This window comes from Nannobrachium achirus, assembly GCF_963921795.1.
Source record: "Nannobrachium achirus genome assembly, chromosome: 17".
Taxonomy (NCBI): Eukaryota; Metazoa; Chordata; class Actinopteri; order Myctophiformes; family Myctophidae; genus Nannobrachium; species Nannobrachium achirus.
In genome coordinates, this window is record NC_137824.1 from 16,311,717 (window position 1) to 16,319,418 (window position 7,702).

A 7,702-nucleotide genomic window follows, 5' to 3' on the forward strand; every position below is an offset into this window, starting at 1 on the left:
CAATTAGTTAAAGCATTCAATAATTCTAGGCCTAAATGGGTAATCAGCCGCCCTCCTCAGAGGGGCTCATGAGCGACGGGAGAACGGCCAAGACGTCGAAGAAGGCGAGGAGGGAGGTATGTCGCAAGTTGGGGCTGGGATGGAGTCATGTTGGACACTGCACTCAGGGGCGTCACAAGGGGGGTGGGGGTGGGGGGGCGGGAGTGGGAGTGGGACTGGGTTACTAGGGCCCAAGGTGGATGGGCCATTAATTACGTATTTCATAATTTAGCCACTGAAAAATAGCAGATTTACAAGCTTGTAGATCTGCTATTTTTTTTTAAGTTGTGAAAATGTGTGCAAATCTTTGAATATATGTATTTTTTAAAGCGAACATTTGTAACTCAAATTTTGCTTCTGGGGGGGTCCCTGGAACTAAATATTTTTAGATGGGGGTCCGTGGGCCAAATACACATTTTAGAGGTCCTTCACACGAAGAGGTTTGAGCACCACTGACATAGAAACATAGGTTTTTCTGAAAAAGGGATTTATTCAGGAAACATTCAAAGATTCCACAAATTCTTCACGATTATTCAATAGTCAAAGCACAAAATAACGCGCAACAACACGTTTTCTCAGTCTAAACGGGTTAAACCCCCTCCCCCTATGAAGAACATTCATGCGGGGGCCCCGCAGTGAATCCAGGGCCCAGAATTTGGTGCGGTAGACGCCCCTGCGCTTGCACTACTGAGATTTGTGTGCCATTATTATCAAGTACTCGGATAGCCCCTGCAATAATAAATTCTCTTCCCCAACATGCTGTTCTCTCCCAGGACACGAGGCCAAGTGCTTTCCAGCAAACTCAAAAAAAGCTCTCTCTCAGTCTCGAGTCATCCCTCAGGAGGAACAAGCGGGAACCGGGTGGTTCGAGAGGTTGGGTTTTTGTCAGTCGTGGAGAGAGTCAGATGAGAACGTGTCCGTCAGTTTAACCCATTTAGGGCCTAGGATTATTGAATGATTTAAACCGGTGAAAAATAGCAGATATACAAGCTCACAGCGCGGCACCGAGTGCCGCGCTGCGAGCTTGTAGATCTGCTATTTTTGGAAAAAAGTCGTGAAAATGTGTGTAAATCTTTGAATATATGCATTTTCAAAGCGAAGGTTTGTAACTAAAATTTTACTTCTGGGTGGTCCCTGGAACTAGATGTTTTGAGAAGGGGGTCCGTGGCCAAATAAATATCATTTTGGGGGTCCTTCACATGAAAAGGTTTGAGAACCAATGACACAGTAGTCTCTCAAGAACAGACTAACTGAGCTCCAGTTAAGTGAAAAGGACCTTTTCTTTGACAATGGCTGGCCAGATTGCTGACATAGAAACATAGGTTTTTTCAAAAAGTCTTCAAAAGGATTCAAAAGACACTTATAGAATCGGGGTCAAAATTCAAATTTTCACGATTTTTCAAAAACAGCAGATCTACAAGCTCGCAGCGCGGCACTCGGTGCCGCGCTGTGAGCTTGTATATCTGCTATTTTTCAACAGCTAAAGCATAAAACAACGACACACAAAATGTGTACCCCGTTCTGAACGGGTTAAATCTAATCTGGAGGTGAGGCCAAATATGTCATTACTATAATTGCATGTTTATTTTCGCCCCGTTACCCAGCTCCACGGTCATTTCTGCAGTTGTCGGCCAACACCAACAAACAACCATATGTAAGAGGTAAAAGTTAAATTGAAGAACTATTTGGCTTCGGCGGGGAAATGTCTGTCATTGATTTGACTAAGTGTGTTTTACCCTTGTCCCGCAGGAAATGTAACCGTGATCCCTTGGTCCGTTGCCGTCCGGCGTGGACGGGCCGTTTCGCTGAAGGAAAACACGGCTGTTGTCCAAGAGGATGGATATTACATGGTGTTTGGACAAGTACTGTGTGTCACCGCCCGCCTGACTCTTGAGCACAGCCCTAATTGATATTAGATCAAATATGTTCTGACTAGGCTGCCAATGTTCCACTTTAAACCCATTCAGAACGGGTACACGTTATTGGGTGTCGTTGTTTTATGCTTTAACTATTGAAAAATAGCAGATATACAAGCTCACAGCGCGGCACCGAGTGCCGCGCTGCGAGCTTGTAGATCTGCTATTTTTGAAAAATCGTGAAAATTTGAATTTTGACCCGATTCTATAAGTGTCTTTTGAATCCTTCTAAGATTTTTTTTTTTGAAAAACCTATGTTTCTATGTCAGCGATCTGGCCAGCCATCCTCAAAGAAAAGGTCCTTTTCACTTAACTGGAGCTCAGTTAGTCTGTTCTTGAGAGACTACTATGTCAGTGGTTCTCAAACCTTTTCATGTGAAGGACCACCAAAATTATATGTATTTGGCCACGGAGTCACGGACCCTCATCTCAAAATATCTAGTTCCAGGGACCACCCAGAAGCAAAATTTGAGTTACAAACGTTCGCTTTGAAAATACATATATTCAAAGATTTGCACACATTTTCACGACTTTTTCAAAAATAGCAGATCTACAAGCTCGCAGCGCGGCACTCGGTGCCGCGCTGTGAGCTTGTATATCTGCTATTTTTAAATAGTTAAAGTATAAAACAATGATACACAATAATGTGTACACCGTTCTGAATGGTTTAATTCACAGGTCTTGTTCCAAGGCCCAGGCAGCAATGTTATGGGCCACGTAGTTCGTAGCCGGAGTTCCAGTGAGTCAGGGGTGAGATTGACAGAGCTCCTGCGCTGCCTACAAGAGATGCCCCAGGCAAACGCTGCCAATAGCTGTTACACTGCAGGTCAGTAACAGAACTATGCTGCAGGGCTCTTCAGTGGGCTTTTTTTTTTCAAGCCAAGGACCCCCTAGTTGAGAGAGAAAGATGAGGCATGGACCCCTACTACTACATACTGTATTAAATCGTGTTACTGATTCAACTTTTTCATACTTGTTTGACTGTTGACAGCACTGTCATCAGTGTCGTGTAGCGTTGCGTTGGACTCATGTTCATGCGTATTTTAAGTCACCACTTTGCTTTTTTTTCCCACATATGTGAATATAAAAAGGTAAATAAGCACAAAGGCTACAATCCAGGACTCGTTTCAAGGGGATAAAATGGTATCTTTAATGAATATGAGTGGATATAATAAGTAGCTATGTGGTCCACTACCAGCACAGCCCTACAGTATCAGAGCTTCTCTTCTGTGCTGTTTATCTGAACGGTGGTGGTGGTACTGTACTGTACTGTTATGTTGTGACAGCTACGTCTAAGGCTTACGCCCCGAGTCTGAATTGACATCTATCCCCGGCTCACAGGGACAGTGAAACTACAACAACAGGATGGGCTTGAACTGCTGGTTCCTAACAGGCCCGACGACGGCACACTGATCTGCACGGACGCAGACTCGACCTTCTTCGGTGTCATGCTGCTCGACTGACGGGCGGAGGAAACGTGAACGCGTGCGATAAGGACGCAGCTTGCTGCCGCAGGATGTTGAGAAGCCAACGCCGTGCGTGGCTGGCTGCTGGGAGGCTGATAGGGGAAGACAAAAGTGAAAGCCTGTCATCTTAGCCGAAAGAAAGAAAGAAAAGAGGCCGATCCCTGCTGAATTCCTGTGACAGCCCATCCACTCTGTAAAAGACAAGCCACAGTGCTAATAAAAGTCACTGTTAGAGCTGTCTGTGTGTGTTAACATGCATTGCCTGTCACTCCACATTAAAGAAGCACTACAGTACGTATGTAGTGCTATGTTTTATGAATAAAATGTCACTTTGTCCAATCTGTATATGGTAGAGTATATGTTAATAATAGTGGCTTAATATTGATGACATCAGGGAACTCCATATATGGGCATAAAGGGGATTCTGTTAGTGTGACATCACAGTGAAGCCAGAGTGTGATGTCAGAGCGGCAAACCCATTCTGTTAAGAGTGGTTCCCCTGACATCACGGTGACGTCAGAGCATGATGTCAGAGCAACAAACCCATAGAACCACAGTCTCAGGCGTGACAGAGATACATACATACGGACAAGCTGTGACCGTTCTCATAATAATCTGTGACCTACGGTCGCAAGAATATAACTTTGTCTGTGTGTGTCTCTGTCTGTCACGCTTGACACTGTGGTTCTATGGGTTTGTCGCTCTGACATCATGCTCTGATGTCACTGTGATGTCAGGGGAGACACTCTTAACAGAATGGGTTTGCTGCTCTGACATGTCCCTTTTATGCCCATATATGGAGATCGTTGATGTCATCACGAGTCACACTTGCAAATGAATTACGCCCTTGTCCGTTTTATGCCCATATATGGAGATCCCTGTCCCGATGTCATCAATATTAAGCGCATATCTGGGAATACACATATTTGGTAATGCCCATATATGGGCATGTTCTGACATCACATTGCTGACTATGGTCTCCATATATGAGTAACTGGTCCGATATACATCATTGGCCAGATGGCCAAGAATTGGCATGTCGCCTAGTCGTCTTACTAGTATATTATATACTGTATTATATTGATTAGTTTGATTGACTGCTGTGCTGTCAGTCTGGGCCTGCTGTATGCGTGTGTGTTTATCTCCCACTAGGCCAAACTGGTCAACTGTGTTTTTCCCCCACTAATGCCTCATTCACACTACAGATATATAGTTGAACGTTTTGCTTGGTAATTCAATGTAATCTCAATGGAAACCAGCTTTAAAGGCTGGATTCCAAGGACAGCCGACACGCCCAGCCTTTAAAGCTGGTTTCCATTGAGATTACATTGAATTACCAAGCAAAACGTTCAACTATATATCTGTAGTGTGAATGAGGCATAAGCCTACTGGTCAACTGTGTTTGTGTCCCTCTAGACCAGTGGTTCTCAACCTTTCTGGCGAAATAATCATATTTGAACTGGGGACCCCCCACCCTGACAAGCACTTGGAGTTGCAGGAGTTCAGGCATTATTTAGTTTGACTCGGTCGGTTCCATAGATAAATATTTGCCGGGAACCCCTGGGGGTCCCCTGACCTGACGCGTTGGGAGCTTGTAGATCTGCACATTTTCACTAGTTTGGGTCCTGGTGAGAGATCAAACTTTCTCTTTTGGGTCACAATAAAAGTTTGGGAACCAGTGCTCTAGACCAGTGTTTCTCAACCTGTGGGTTGGGACCCCCAGGGGTGTCCCCAAATTATTTTGGGGGGTCCCAAGATGTTTAGCTTAATGTTAACATTGTTTTCTTACTCAACGGTAAACAGACCAACATAAAGTTAAAGTGGGGGTATCTGCACATTTCTAAAGTGACAATTTAAGGACTTTTTAATACCTCTAAAATGACAAATTAAAGGACAACTTTGTTTTTTTACATTAGAGAAAAGAAAAAGTGAGTGTTAAAATGTTTTCATTTGCTTCGTTCTATTGTTTTATCGTGTTTACTGTGCTAAAATGTGGGGCATGTGTACGCATGGGGGCATGCGTACAAGTGGCTAAATATGTCTTTTTAAACACAATAAGCCAGCAGTTGCTATTTACAGTAACACTTCTCGCCCCCATAAGTCACATCCAACCATGAAAGTTTGCGTTGTATCTTGGGAATGTGCTTATTCTGTGTAAAATGACATATGTAGCCACTTGTACGCATGCCCCCAACCACTGAAATAAGAATCTCTAAAACAATAGAAAGAAGTAAATTAAATCATTTTAACACTCATATTTTATATTCTTTACTTACTATCTAAAATATGAACCCTTGTTGTAAAAAACTAAAGTTGTCCTTTAAACATTGGCCAAATTGTCAAATATTAGAGGCAGCAATTGTGAAAATAGCCGATCTACATGCTCACAACGCCTACATGCTCACAAAATGTTATGCCTCAACTCTTAGTGCTCGTCAGAGTGGGGGGTCCCCTGTTAAAATATTATTATACTATAGATTATTTTGGGGGTCGCGGCCTGAAAAAGGTTTGGGAACCAGTGCTCTCTAGACCAGTGGTTCTCAACCTGTGGGTCGGGACCCCCAGGGGGGTCTCCAAATTATTTTAGGGGGTCCCCAGATGGTTAACTTAATGTGAAACATTGTTTTCCCGCTCGACAGTAAACAAACCAGTATAACGTTTAAGTGTATAGAGGGTATATGCACATTTCTAAAATGACAATTTATGGACAATACCTCTAAATGACAAACATTGGCCAAAGTGTCAAATTGCGAGGCGTTGTGAGCATGTAGATCTGCTATTTTCACAATAGAACCGTGTTATACAAAATGTAATTCTTCAACTCTTAGTGCTCGTCAGGGTGGGGGGTCCCCAGTTCAGATATGATTATTTTGGGGGTCGCGGCCTGAAAAGGTTGAGAACCACGGCTCTAGACCACCTGGCTGGAAGGCTGTGTTTGCGTGTCCCCACCAGGCCAGTAGGCCTCCTCCTGTACATGTGTGTTTGTGTGCTCTGTCACCTCATACATCTTATCCCTTTATACCTTGTGCTGGGGCCGGGGGGCCTTCCGTCCACCTCCGCACCACAAAGTTTATTTGTTCCTCCTTCTATTTTAGAAAGAAGAAAAAGGAGTGTTTCCGTTTTCCCAAGACTATCGCAGGAAACAAACATTATAATTCACTTCGCTTAGAGGTGATGTTTTCCAGTTGACATGACAAGCTCCCCTTTTTTGTTGTTGCTACAGGGGAGGCCCACCGAATCTCCGTGTGATCACGGGAACTTAAAAGAGAAGAGTTAAAATAATTACTGAAAACCACTTGAATCCTGGCATATCCCTATTCTGGAAGGGACCATTTTGTCAAAGATTGCAGATCTATACAAGCCAGAGCCAAAAGGCCAAGTTATTGCTGAAAATACACATTAAAACCCATTTAGGGCCTAGAATTATTGAATGCTTTAACCAGTGAAAAATAGCAGATATACAAGCTCACAGCGCGGCACCGAGTGCCGCGCTGCGAGCTTGTAGATCTGCTATTTTTGAAAAAGTCGTGAAAATGTTTGCAAAATCTTTGAATATATGTATTTTCAAAGCGAACGTTTGTAACTCAAATTTTGCTTCTGGGGGGTCCCTGGAACTAAATATTTTGAGATGGGGGTCCGTGGCCAAATAAATATCATTTTGGGGGTCCTTCACATGAAAAGGTTTGAGAACCACTGACATAGTGGTCTCTCAAGAACAGACTAACTGAGCTCCAGTTAAGTGAAAAGGACCTTTTCTTTGACGATGGCTGGCCAGATTGCTGACATAGAAACATAGGGTTTTTAAAAAAATCTTAGAAGGATTCAAAAGACATTTTCACGATTTTTCAAAAATAGCAGATCTACAAGCTCGCAGCGCAGCACTCGGTGCCGCGCTGTGAGCTTGTACATCTGCTATTTTTCAAAAGTTAAAGCATAAAATAATGATACCTTAGTCAATTCCAAATGTCATGCGCTCAAATTAAACGTATAAAACAGGGTAATTTGTGACACTAGCACACAACAGTGATTAGAATTAAACCATTTTAAAGGTTTTACATGTGCCTAATGGTGTTTTTAGAACAACCAAAAATCATCATATTTGATTATAATCGATATAAAGACAGTAGGCCTATATTTTCCCCAAAGCAGCCCAGAAGCGACTTTTATATAAATAATAATGCTCCATAAGTGTTGTGCTTATCGTTTGTTCTGTTTATGTGTGTAAATAACACACGTGTCCAACCGAGCCTATCTGATGTCCACAGCTGTTGTTCTTTTTTT